Source organism: Lutjanus erythropterus, chromosome 9 (assembly GCF_056507025.1).
Source record: "Lutjanus erythropterus isolate fLutEry1 chromosome 9, fLutEry1.hap2, whole genome shotgun sequence".
Lineage (NCBI taxonomy): Eukaryota > Metazoa > Chordata > Actinopteri > Lutjaniformes > Lutjanidae > Lutjanus > Lutjanus erythropterus.
The window spans coordinates 29,499,175-29,513,602 of record NC_139325.1 but is presented as its reverse complement, the minus strand read 5'-3'; positions in this window follow the sequence as shown (position 1 = coordinate 29,513,602).

The window sequence follows — 14,428 nt, the reverse complement described above, 5'->3', positions numbered from 1 at the left end:
TAATAATAAGTCTAATAAAAGGTGTCTGAATTTTGACCTGCAGTCAGTGATCATGAAGCATCACAGCCAAAATATATGCATATCGATGAATATTTGCAACAACCACTGAAAAACTTCCCCTTCCTTTATTCTGAATAAGGGTTATGCTGATTACATTGACGAATGTCATAAATACATGTAAAAGTAAATTTTATATCAACCTGAATGGTTAGTACCTTCTATGACATCCCCACTCAATGTATCGTGCAACATAATAAAACAGGGAAGAAAACATAGAAAGGAAAAAGAAAATATGAGTTACAAATGTGTTTACTTATTAAAGCTGGGGTAGGCAGGATATTTTTGACATCACTGGACAAAAGTTCCATAACAACCCTTAGCATAATGCAATTCAAGTGGTCTGACAGAAAACTAGTAGAGTCAGACATATGTATCAGTTGGCCAATATTGGCTGACCACAGCTGTCTCTGTCTATATTGGTGTCCGATATATATATATCTTTTTTTTACAGAAAATAATGCAGATTGGCTTGATAGATAGTTTTTAGTTTTATAGGTTGCAGTTTAGACATACAAGATCCTTTTGTCTTAATTCAAGTTGTTCTATTTGTTTCATAGTTCTATCTTTAATTTATATATATATTTAAAGAATAACAGCCTATATAGTACTATCAGAATTTTTTTACTCCTTAATATTGATACTGGCATCAGCCCCAAAAATGTGGTCGAGCTCTAAAAATTATAGACTTCTGCTCCTCTTCTTAGCTCTGTGTTTAAACTTTAGAAAATCTCTGCCACCTCTGAAGGAGAGGCCAATCACAGGAGGGTAAGAAAGACGATTGCTGAGTCTCATTCCCAAAACATCAGTGTTTAACGACCTGGGAATAAGACTCAACAATCAGTCTTTCTCCAGAATTGCTTACTGCACCTTCAGTTACTGACATAGAGTATATTTACATAATTTAGATTTTGACTAATATGTGATATTCATGTGATTTATTTCTGATTCCATTGTAACCTCATCTGGAGTTGCTGTTGTTAAAGGAAACACCTCTGTTTGCAGGGAGTTCACCACATTCAAATGACTGGAAAAGCCTTTTTTCGTGTAAACACCAATTTCAGTTTTGCTTTGACATTATACTGATGGCCTCTGTGTGCCCCAGAGAAGGTGATGAGGGCCAGATATACATCAAATCCCTCTGAATGGGTGTGGGTAGGTGAGGGTGAGGGTAAAGGATGGAGGGTGGAGGTGAGGCACACCCTGTGTCTCAGTGGCAGAGCTCTGTTGCAAAGGAGCCAATTAGGGGAAGGCAGGACACACAAGGGCTAAGTATACAAACCCTACTGCGACCGAGCCAGTGTGTGTGTGTGTGTGTGTGTCAGTGCAAATGTTTGTGTGTGCGTGAACATGCATTTTAACCTATCATTATTTTCATGCCTTGTCAAGGGCGCATATACACTGATCGCAACATTATGCTTCATGTTATCAGTTTGTTTCTAGTTCAGAATTTAATCTAACTTGGAAGAAAAACTGCATTTCACAAATTCTCAATGAGCCATACAGGAGAAAGCGTCAAATTTCATATATATAATACTGTTTTCCTAATGTGGAGTCGAGGAGAAAGGCCTTTAAATGGTGACAGGTCTTCCCAAATATTCTTTTGTAGTATCAACTAAAGATGCACGAAATGATCGGTGTGTCATATGTTGCACCAGCAGACAAAGGCTTTAAAATGAATCATATCTGCTCAAAATGCCGTCACTCCCGTAGATATGATAGAGCTTTCATTATGCGCGTGTGACGCAAGTATATCTGCATCATGGAAGTTTCTTGAAGTGCCTGAAAAAGACTTCAGATTTGCTGAGTTTGCAGTAATTTCTCAGCATTGGTCATGCGAGAAGAAGCCAAATCACATTCCTACTGTACTACAAATTTAACTGTCCATCTTAAGCATCATCAACCTGATCATTACAACAAATTAGTGAAAAACAAAGAGAAAAAAGTGTTCTCTGACATTAGGTGGAAAAGAATGTACATATATCAGATACCAGCAAAAATCCAGTATCAACTGAATATCAGAGTCTAAACATGCATCTTCCACGCAGGGATTATTTTCATGTTTCATTCAAATCTATTTTATTGACATATGACATAACCTCCTCATGATCAGGCACATTAATAAATACAAACACTGTCCTATTGGATGCCAGAAAAATGTTTTTTGTCAAATGCTATTTGAAACACAGAACAAGTCAATAAAAAATAGAAATGCAGTTTTGACCAAATGGATCATTCAATTAGCTCAAGTTCGCTAATTCAATCAAATCAGAGATACATATCTGTTATTTGAATTACAACAGAAATCCTGTCTGACTGGTAGTAGGGCCTGTAGAGCAGTGTGTGTGTGTGTGTGTGTATGCACTGTACACACAAACATTAGCACAAATGAGCCTGTGTGTGTTGGTGTGTGCATATGTGAGCATTGCTGAGGTTGTGTGATATGAAAAAAAGGAACTCTGAATAATGCATGAGTCTTTTGGTCAATGCATTGTGATTTGCTTTAAGGAGGCCTTCTCTCAGCCATTATAAGATTAAACCCAACCTTGGTTTGTCTAGAGTGGCCAGGACATGCAAGAGACCTGTCAACACCGCAGGAACTTGGACCTCACAGACACACATACACAGTCATATACAGTACACATAACAGCTATATATTCCACCACACACACGCCAACGTACTCATACAGAACATACAAATACAAGGATACATTTACACGCTGTATACTACAGATACACTCACACAGTGTCAAATGTGGGTACTAGTACCCCTAGGGTTACTTTGGAGTAATGCAGGAGATTTTTCTTTATGTAATTTTGAAAATCTTCTACTATAAGCTCAATAAAAAACTGTGAATGTAAGATTAAACCACATTTCATATCAAATATGTCTATTTTCAATGACAAAAACTGCCAACTTTCATAAAACATAACAGAGGAAGAAAGCAACAAACACAATCACATTCACTGTGAGCGTGAAGTCAGTTCCACTACAGACAAAAATCAAGAAAACTGATTTGTTGTCTGTCGAAATGTAGCAGTAATACAGCTGAAAACACAGAGAAAGAAGTGAAAAAGAAAAGGAAAATACAGCCAACAAAATATGTTTTAAGGGGATTCATATCAACAAGCTGACACTGAAGGCACAGCATGTATTTCGTGTCTTTATATAGGCATTTTTGCACTGGTAAGGGGGTACTTGGATGAAATAAATGTTTCAAAGGGGGTATGTTATTGAAATAAGTTTGAAGACCACAGCCCTAACAGATACACTGGAGAGAGCATAGTCACAATTACGTGAGGTAAGGATAAAGAGGATAAAAGAGAAAGAGTGGAGGTGCAAGGTGGAGGAAAAAAAAGGGGGGAAAAGAAAAGGAAAGGAAAGGAAAAAAGAAATCTCTAGAAAGAAGGAAGAAGGGGATGAAGGCAGGAGTGAAAGCAATCTGTCAGTTCCAGTGGGGATGTAGGTAAATTGTGGTCCCTCTCTGTTTCGATTCCTGTCCAGCCAATACACCTGCTGTGTGACATGCTTCAATCATCCTTTATTGAGCCCTCAGTCTTTCTCTCCTGCGCTCTCTCTCCCCCTCTGTCGGTCTCTCTCCACCCTCACGCTCTTCTGTTGTTGTTTCCGATCAATAATCAATTTCCTTGAGAAATAATGGGCCAGTGCTGTTTTGGGTCTTGCCCATAGGCCTTGACCTTATGATAGGCTAAAGGCAAATCCAAGGAGGCCTGGGATGAAGGACTGGTCCTGGCCCATTAAGAGTCATGACCCTGGAACAGGGGAAATGAGGGGAAAAGCTGCCTAGACTCTAAAATGACTCCCACTGTCTTTCTGGGATGTACAATCTGATGGAGAAAACATTCAGCATTGTTGATTTCCACCTTGCTAGTGAGGGGAGAGACTTGATTCTGAGTAGAGAAGGGTTGTCGATTATTTTATTCAGACATAGCAATAACACAACAGTTATGAAGTATTACTGTATTGCAAATGTAGGCTCGGTTGCAGCAACAAACATTAATGCTTAAACCTGGTTTAACTTTGAATTATGCCACACCAAACTTTTTAACTAGTTTAAAATTAAGAAAGATTCAATTTAAACCTTTCTTTGAACCCTAACTTTATTTTTACTCTAAACCTAAATTAAGTTTAATTCTGTTTCAACGAACCTTAAACTTCAGTTCAATCAAGTTCCTTGAAGAAAGACTGCGGAACTGTGTTGTCTGTTTTTAAATCTTCTATTATTCAGCCACATTGCACCATTCACATATAAGTTTTTTCCTCACAGGAGGATAAATTAGAGCTTCTCTGTCGAGCCATTATGAGTAGGCTTACTATTAGGCTAACTGACTTTTTTTAGCTAGCTAGCAAACTATGTTATAATTTAACTTTTTAGCTAACTAGGAAACAATAGCCAAAAAGAATGTAATGTTTTGCAAACTTTTTTAGCTAACTAGTGAACAATGGCTACTCACTATGTAGCCCATAGTGTGTTTACTATTTTGTCCGAATGTACAGTGACACCAAGTACCCCACAAATGCACTGTGAAAAGCAGTGACTGACAGCAAACTTATTTTTTATTTATTTTAATTTGGGTTAGCAAGCGTCTTCATCATCATTACTAAATGGAGATTAGTTTTTGAATAGTGAAACAGAGTTATGTTTAATTTTAAATATGTTTACTCGTTTAAAAACCTAGTTTTTGTAACTCTGATTAGAACTAATGTTAGATTATATTAGTCTTTGTTGGTGTAACCAAGTCTTAGTGTGTAATTCCTCACTTAATTCTACCAAAATGTGTGTTAAAATTAAGTTACAGAATACATTGTCAATTATACGAACAGTATAAAAGCATCTTCGTGGTGATTTCAAATTCAAATCAAAACCCCAAACAAAAAAGATGCTTTAGAGAGACCCACTGTTTCACTAAACAAAAAAACCAAACTGTTTAGAAAGTGACAAAGAATGTGCAGCGCTAACAGCCTCCTGTGTGAAACAAAAGGTAATGAGAGCGACAGAAAGATGTAGGGAGTGAAAGGGAAACAGAGAGAGAGAAAAGCACATACAGTTTAGCAGGACATTTAAGACTCCTCGTCTCTTGTTCTCCGCTTGTTGGCGTGTTACATGAAAAACGCCGTCCCATGGGAGCTCCTCTGCATGAGATGAGGGAAGGAAGGTAGAAGAAGAGACGGAGAAGACATGAGAGGGAGAGGAGGAAGGAGAGAGAGGTGGGGGTGCGGTGGCTGAGAGGGAGGAAAACCTAGTTAGAGGAGAAGATTGAGAGCAGCAAAAGAAAAGAGAACGCTTAAGAGACTCTAGATGAGATAGAGACACGGGAATTATTATTATTATGTTATGACATAGTTTATAAAGTTTTGTTCCAAAATTGTACAGTACACAGACTTTTGGGATCATTTTTTTAACTGGCCTACTGGCCTACTATCCTACCACACATTATAATTCAGCTCAGATTTGCTCTGCCCCTCTGTTATTCCAAAATAATGTATATTTCATTCTCCAAAAATATACAGCACAGGTATGTATACATGTGAATAAAAGGATGCTCCCAATTTAAAATACAATAATAACCAAAAATGAAATAACTTATTTGATACAATGATATTTTTTCCCTCTAGATTTGTTTATTTAGATAATTTTGGGGAACATACTGCAAGTCTGTGTCTTGCTTTTTCAAAAAAAAAAAAAAAGAAATTCAAACAATATAGTGTTGTAGGCTGTTAAATTTATACTTTCCCAAAAGACATTAGTTAATAACAAATCAACAGTCTGCAGCTGTACATGATTTTTCTGTAATAGATTGATCTGCAGATTATTAATCTCCAGGTGATCAGATCGCATATTTTGTCCATGTTCAAAACCCAAAGATGTTCAGTTTGGTCATTATAAATGAGTATGACAGAGACAAGAATCAAATCCTCAACTCTGTGCAGCTTAGATGTGTGAACTGTGTGCACTTTTTCTTGAAATGACTGAAGCATTTAATTGATTATCAGAATAGTTTCTAATTAATTCATGAACTGATGAATCTGCTGATTGTTTCAGCTTTACTCATAATAATACAACAATTAAGTGAAGGATGATGGAAACATTACTTCTAGCATGGTCCAGATGTTCTTTGTTTACAGGTTTATGATAAATGTGACATTCGTTTTTAAAACCAACTAACTAAAACTAGGGCTGTCAATCTGTGGAATCATTTTATTGATTATAAGTAAAGGTATTTAATTTGTCGTCAGATAGGACAGAGAAAAGAAGCCAATCCTCAATTTTGAGCAGCAGAGACATGTGAATTGTTTGTGTGTATGTGTGTATAAAAAAGATGTGAAGCATTTAACTGATAATTAAAATAGTTTCCGATTAATTTTCTTTGATCAATCAACCAATGAATCCTGATGAATCCACTGATTGTTTCAGCTCTACTCACAATGATACAACACTTAAGTGAAGGATGATGGAAACATGGTCATCTTTTCTAGTAAAATGAAACAGATGGTCTTTATTTACAGATTTATAAGAAATGTGACATTAGTTGTTTTGTTTTGTTTTTTAAATAGGATTGCAACTTGCAACAAATGATTTTGTTCATTATTGATGAATCTGTTGATCCTGTCCTTGATTAATTGATTAGTTGTGTGGTCCACGACATGTCAGAAATGGTTTTGATCAGTGTTTCTCACAGCCCAGGTTGATGTCTTCAAATTTCTTGTTCTCTCCACATCACAAAGATATTCAGTTTCTAGTTAAACAGGAATAAAGCAACCAGAAAATATTCAAATCTGAGATGCTGAAATCAGAGAATTATGACTTTTTTGTCTTAAAAAATGACTCAAACCTACTTATCAATTATTAAAATTATTAGCAATTAATTTAATGATTATTAATCAATAAATCAATTAATCATTGCAGCTCTACTTCTAATATGATCATCTCTTTGTTTGTAAAAAGAAACAGATGCTCCTTGTTTACAGGTTCATGACAAATGTGACATTAGTTTTAAAAAAAACATTTGTATGCAACTAACAGTTATTTTCATTATTGTTCAATTCACTGATCATTTCTCAATTAATTAACTGGTTGTTTTGTCCATAAAATGTCAACAAAAAAAAATGTGAGAAATGTTGATTAGTGTTTGCAAAGGTCAAGAACTGTCTTGTTTTGTCCAACCCAAAGATATTCAGTTTCTACTCAAGGGACCAAATAAACCAGAAAATGTTCATAATTAAGAAACTGAAGTCTCTATTTTCATCTTTACGAAATGACTCAAAACGATTAACTGATTATAAAATAGCTGGTGGTGAATTTAATAGTTTACAACGCAATTAATCGACTAATCATTGCAGCTCTAAAAACACATTACCATCATGATACAAGAGATAGTTTGTCTTATATCTTATATATATCATGTCTGACATACCAATTCAATTTGGCAACAATATATTGATACTTTAAACTGCTCTGTGTAGCAGAGAGAAAAAGAAAACCAGGCTGGAGAAGAGAGAGAGCAGCAGAAATGTGACTGACATTAGCTCAGGCTCAGCTAATCAGTGGCACGGCCTTTTAATCTGCCCCCCTCTGTAGCAACGTTAGCCTCAGCCCGGCAGAGAAAGTTAAATATTCACGATACAAGGCAAGCTACTCAGTGTTCAAACAAAGTGCTCTGCCGAGTTCGACCATGTATGTGGAGGTGCTGTGACGGGAGAGAGTGTGGCAGCGAGGAGAGACGGGGTTAGAGAAATAGAGACGACGAGGAGAGAGAGAGTGAGGGGGGTATTTTATTATTCACACAAGGCATAATAAACCAGGCACGCTCGGTTAGCAACACTTAAACTCCCTGTGCTGTAGCGGTTAGCCACTAATGCGACAGCAGTGATTTGGACATGTCCTATTAATAGTGCAGGGGAGGTTTCCATGCATGCTAATGGTGGGGTGTATTAGCTATTAATAGAATCACATAGGGGGTCCTAAGTTGGGAGAACGTGTCTGTGCAGTGTGGATTTTTTCAGTGTGTGCATGTGTATATGTGTGTGTGTGTGAGTGAGGGTAGGGATACACCCTGTATCTTTCTGGGGTAGTTAGCACTGATGCAAAGTCAGTGTTTGTGAGTCAATTCGGAGGGAGGGGCTGCAGAGACCCTGGATGGTGTATGTGTATGTGTGAGGATTTTGGCTGAGGTATGATTTTGTGGTAGCGCAGGTGTGTGTGTGTGTGTTTTTGCCAGTGTGTGTGCATTCCTGCTTGTGTGAGTCTCCAGAGGTTGTAAACAGTGTGTGTGCGTGCGTGTGTGTGTGTGTGTGTGTGTGTGTGTGAGGTGAGGGAAAACAGGGAGGAGTGTGCGAGACAGAAAGCGGATGGTGCGGTTTGGAAGCCGGTGTGATGCAGCTGGAAGTTTGGAAGTTGAGCGCTCCTCCTCAGCATGGATATTTAATGACCTGAGACCCCAACCAGGCCCTGAGATTCTTCCTCTTCCCCCCCTCCCTCTCCACCCCACATCCTTCTGGTTCTCCACCCCCTACATTGCGATGAGCAGAGAAAGCTTCCCTTCACACTCAATGTATGTGGCGAGAGCTTAAAAGCATCAAGGAGAATATAGAGAACAGAGCTGAAGTGCTCAACCATAAGTGAAAGATTATTTTGTCAGTTTTCTGATTAATCAAAAGACAGCATGCACTAGTGTTGTCAAAAATATTGATTTATTGATACATATTGATTCAGAATATTTAAAATGGTTTCGATACTTTTTTTCTGCAGCATTGATACATCGGTATCAGCTCTATTAACTTTAATTAATTTCTAAGATTATTTAATTACATAATTTAGTTATTTTTAAAGACTTGATATAACAAGAAAAAAAGAATGCTTCTAAAAGGTTTGGGTTTCATGTTGTCATATTATATTTATCTTTTAATAAAAATCTTTTTTTTTGCCATCAGTGTTTGAAGTTCCATAGTGTTGGAAATGTTATTGAATATCAATATTTTTTCAGGGTATTGTATCAAAGTTAGAAATTCCACAATTGCAACAACACTAGTATGCACTTTGTCTCATCAGTTAACAACTATCTCATATGAGAAACATTGAAATAATTTATTTGCAAGTGTTAATTTATAACAAAAGAATCAAGTTTGTAATTATTTTACATAGAGCTGCAACAATTTGTAGGTTAATAAATTAGTTGATCGAAAGGAAATTAGTTGCTATCTATTTAGATAATCGATTAATCATGTCAGTCATTTTTCAAGCAAACATGCCAAACACTTACTGATTTTAGCTCCTTAAATGTGAGGATTTTCTACTTTTCTTTATTTTTTATGACAGTAAATAAGGAGTCCTTGGGTTTGGAACTGTTGGTTGAACAAAAAAAGCAATATGAAGACATTATTTTGGGCTATGGAAAATTGTGAAGAGCATTTCTTCACAATTTTTTTTTTTAGTAGTTTTCATGCAGTCCCTTTGCCAGATGTTGTTTGGCACCCTAGAATAATAAAAAATATTACAATATGTATGATGGTTTCAATAGTTTAAGACACACTACATTGTGGTCAAAGCAACAAACCAGTTAAACAACATGAGCAGATGAAATCCAACAGCAGATGATACAGGTATTATATGAGTATCTGATTGCTGACATTGGTTCTCAATAAGCATTTCTTTTTTTCTTTAAGTTTTAAGTTAGACCATATAAAGCTTATAATCTTATAATCGCGATAATTGCGTAAATACAGTTCTCCACAACCTAATTATACAGCCTAAGGTCTTAATTTTAAAACTAGGTTTGTTTGAGAATTTGATAAATATGCTGTTGTCACCTCTGCAGTGTATTTCAAGTTAGCTAAATTTGAACATACCCGAGTATGTGGTCATATAAAATAAAAACACCAAACAGATAGTAGGAGTGTAATGTCAAAGTATATTAAGTGCAAGTAATATAAAGAGCAAAACAAGAAAACATCTTGTCCAGCCAACCCTTTGTTCTGCTTGAGAAAAGAACCATTTAAACATGCTGATATGAATGAATTACACAAGCTGCCCTCCCCTCTTCACCCATACATGCACACAAACACACACGCATGCACACACACATGCACACACACACACAGACACACACACACACTTGGCCACACACTGCTCAGTGCAACACTAAAGTCAATGTGAAACTTTCCAAGGACATCAAAACAATCACACTTCTGGAAACAGAGAGAATGTACTTGAGCTCATCACAGCACTTTCTAACATTCATACATGCGTGAACAGTGTAAACAAGGTTACTCGATACAGTCAAAGCCCAAAGAGGAGTGAAAAATACTGTAGCGTTCCATGCTAACAAAGGAGCGCATTTATTCAGTTGTAAGGAAAGAAAATCATTCAACATTAAGTAGCGAGCAGTGAAAACTGAGAAAAGACTCGTGATAAAAAGTGAAATCAGCATATCACTGTCATTTACCTTTCACACCATGGAAGCAGTATTTGATCGCTTTGGTATTTCGAGATGCACAGAGGTGTCTATCTGTATCTGTATCTGTATCTGTTCAACCAACAAAATTATCAGTCTATCATAGAGGACTGTACATGCGCTTAATTTAGACCGGAAGTCACATCAAATCAGGCAAATGTTTTATTTTCTAACCTAATATTAATTGGCAATGAAACTGATGTGGCTTCAAAGCATCAAGTTGATTTAATATTGGCAATATATATAATTAATCATGAAATATATTTCCACATCATCATACTGTACTTTTCATCTCTGTCTTTTTTTTTTAAGTCAATAAAGTTCTCTGAACTGACTCCCCCCTTCAGTTAGAGGGAATAATCTTACATTCCAATAATGCTGCATTCACGTTTCTTCATTTGTGAACCTTGTACATATATATTAATATCATATGATAGCATGATTATAATATTAGAATTGAGTACTTCTGTAAAAATGCACTCAGATGAGAGAAAAACTAGTACTCTTAACCATTTTTTGCACATTTTTTTCCCTGACTAATAATGAGCAATTTCAGGTCAAAGAAATATCTATTTCCATCACATTATTTGTGCTTTCCCAAATAACATATTTGGATTCAGATGCATCCCTATCGGTATTATTGCAACGCATGTTTGCTTTGTCTTGTTCAAAAACTACATTCTCATATGTAAGAAAACATATTTGCAACTAGAGGCTTCAGTGCAAAGACACACAAGATTAAGACTGACACTGTGTTTAAAAAAAGCAGCATCAGTTAGACTTCACAGTAATAAGTAACCTTGTAGAAGTGAATTTGTAATATTTTCATTTTCTTTTCTCGGGGAAGATAAAGAAATTTTGCCAACCAGCTTTTCTTGAGCAGAGGTTCTACACAGTGTCTTCACAAAGAACCTCGTGGCAGTGAAAGAGGGGGGTGAGCATGTGCGTGTTTGTGTGTGTGTGAAAGAGTGCATGCACTGGGCAGGTGTGTGTTGACAGAGGTGACTGTTTTCTCTCTCCATATTTTTACACATAACCATATCACTCCCACATTAAAAACAGACACATACACGTGCAACACACAAACACTCTGACACTCCTCCTCTTTCTTTATTTCATATTTGAATCCTGAAATCACTGCAACTCTGACTGCCCAAATACACAATATTTGTGTTTGTGCATGTGTGTGTGTCTGTGCATGTGTCAGTGAACACGCTCGTGCATGTGTGTGTATGCATCATGCTGCTGAATAGGTATTGTTTTCCCCCGCGCTTCTGATCAGGCAATTTGGCAGCGGGCTCAGGGAGGGGAAGCTAATGCGGATCTAATGAGTCGGCGGGCCGGCAGGATTGAGAAGTGTATCGGCGCAGTAATGTGAGGAGATGGGCCCGTGTCGCCTTGAGGGATTAGGGGTTTTGAGCTGCAGTGGATAGGGGACCCCAGCAAGGCCATATCCTTCCACCTCTTCCCTCCTCCCTCTTCATACCTTTCCTTCTGTCTCCTAAACAACTCCCCTAGTGGATGTGTGGGCTCCTGCCCCACAGCCTGACAAACCTGCCCTGGGAGTAATTGATTTCTTCAGCACTCCCTGTTGTGGTGGTGGTGCCAACGATGGAAGAAACTCTCTTTGTATGTTGTCAGTGCACGCATACACGGTACTGATGCATGGGAGAATTAAACCAGGATTGACGGATTACATTGCCAGTGAGCTGGTGCTTGTCAGCCACAGCGGACAATCACTGTCTTTACTGGTGGTGGTGGGAAAATGGTTGTCGAGGACAAAGAGAGAGCGCTTACAACAGTGGTCATCAACTGGTGGCTTGTCAGCCACATCCAGCCCTCCAAAGATTCTCATTCGGGCCCTAGAATGGCCACTGATGAAAGTATTGCAATATTTATATATTTGTAGGATTATAAACTGGTGAAATCCCCCCCAAAAAATGATTCTTTAAAAAAGTTACTGCTAAGGCAAACTGCACAACTCCTGCTGCTGAATCGTTTAACTGGCAAAACACAAGCTAACTTTTATTTTTGAAGTAATCACAGGAAATATAATGTGTTTGTCACTTAACTTATCACAGCAATCTGCCCTAACATTGCCTGCTTATTAAATTTCTGAAAAACATAGTTGATGACCCCTGGCTTATATGCTTACAAGCTGGCCAGTCATATGTTCTGAGGTCATGAATAAATAAATAAAATAAAACAGATCTCCAAAATGGTAGAAGTACAAAATAGGATTTTCTCTGTCATTCGGGTAGTTTTGGTTTCATTTGTTCAGGTTTTGAGATAAGTACCACTGAGAGTTCTGTTTCTACCCTGACAGCGACAACTTTTTTCCATAAACAATATTTATGTCAATCTAGATAATCCACAAAACAAACTGTCATAGTCGGGGCCTTTATACTGAAGTGTGGCACGGACCAAATTCCTTCAATACCATAGAGTATTGAAAAAATGCCTTGTCATTTGAAACCAAATTTCTATACTATTAAGTAAATATTATCAGTATCAATCTGCCATTAAAGCTACTACAAGGAGTTTTTAACCAGACATGAAACAGTCTCAGTTAAACACTGATGCCTACACATGACAAACACAAACAAACAAGACCATCAGTGAGAAGATCGGCTGTTTCTGTATTATAACTAATGCCTGTTACCAGGTCTAATTTTCAGTGAAAACAGCTGAGTTATGCCTGTATTTACATTTTTCCAGCTGAAGTTACCGTAAGTAGTATGTTAGCCAGTTAAAAAGAAGCAGGAAGAGATATTTATTTCAATAATCTTATTTTTTCTGTTATATTTTGTGAAAATACCACCACTTTTGTCCACAGGGGCCTCTAAAATCTACAAAATATGATCGCATGCAGAAAAAAACAATATGATACATGCAGACATGGGGTTCATTGTGTTTTTTTAACCACTAGATGTTATCTGAACAGATAACAAACTTTGTGCTGCTTGTTAGTTAGCCAGTGCAGCTAACCTGTTTGCTCATCTGTTCACCACATCGTCTCTAGTGCATCCTCTCTTTGACACCTGGAGCTGAGGCAGAGAGCATTTCTGATGGCTTATTATATTGCTTGTTAGATCCAGGCTAGCTAGTCTTCAGCACAGAGAAAGTAAGAGGTCTCACTCTGACACTGTTTCCCCGTTTGACAAATGTCCCCCACACAGTTATTCTCTTCCTCTTCTTTAGCTTATGAAGGCTGCTGTTTGTTATTAATGCTCCTTTTTATGGATATTTAATTTGTATATATACTTTTGTATGTAACCCAATGCAATACAGATATTCCATCAATTTCTTCATTTTAGTCCAGTTATCCAGGCTGAGTAAAGTGTGCAGAGTAAAACAGCGAGTAGTTGTACCATAATGTGCAATGTGATTTTCTTTTTGTTCAAATGGATTTTATTAAATTAGTATTGGCAAAAGTATTATTCAAGAGCCAGTATCGAAGTCAAGGTATTGGTATAAAAAATTTCTAAACAATACCCAGCCTTAGTCAAAGATTATATGCACTTCTTCTGCAGTAGTGGTAGTAGTAGGTGGTGTACATATGACAGATGACTGATGTGTGTTTGATCATGTCTTTTCTCCTTTACCTCTACAGGCCTGCTGGGGGTCCGTGTACTCGCAAGGTGGGAGTAATGGTGTGTGCGTGTGTGTGTGTGTGGTCAGGCTGTGCTAGTGGGGTGATCATGTCTCAGCATTGATATTCAAATATGCCCTGAAAATACAAACCCTTATGTCAGGGATCAAGGACTCGCCTGGTTTCAACACAATCACTTCACTGTGTATGCTTCTCTCATAAATAAAGGAGCAGCGCTCTACTTCATAGCACTGTGTTTTAATTATTAAAATAGAACCATGGAGGTTATCTCACTGTTCACTGCCA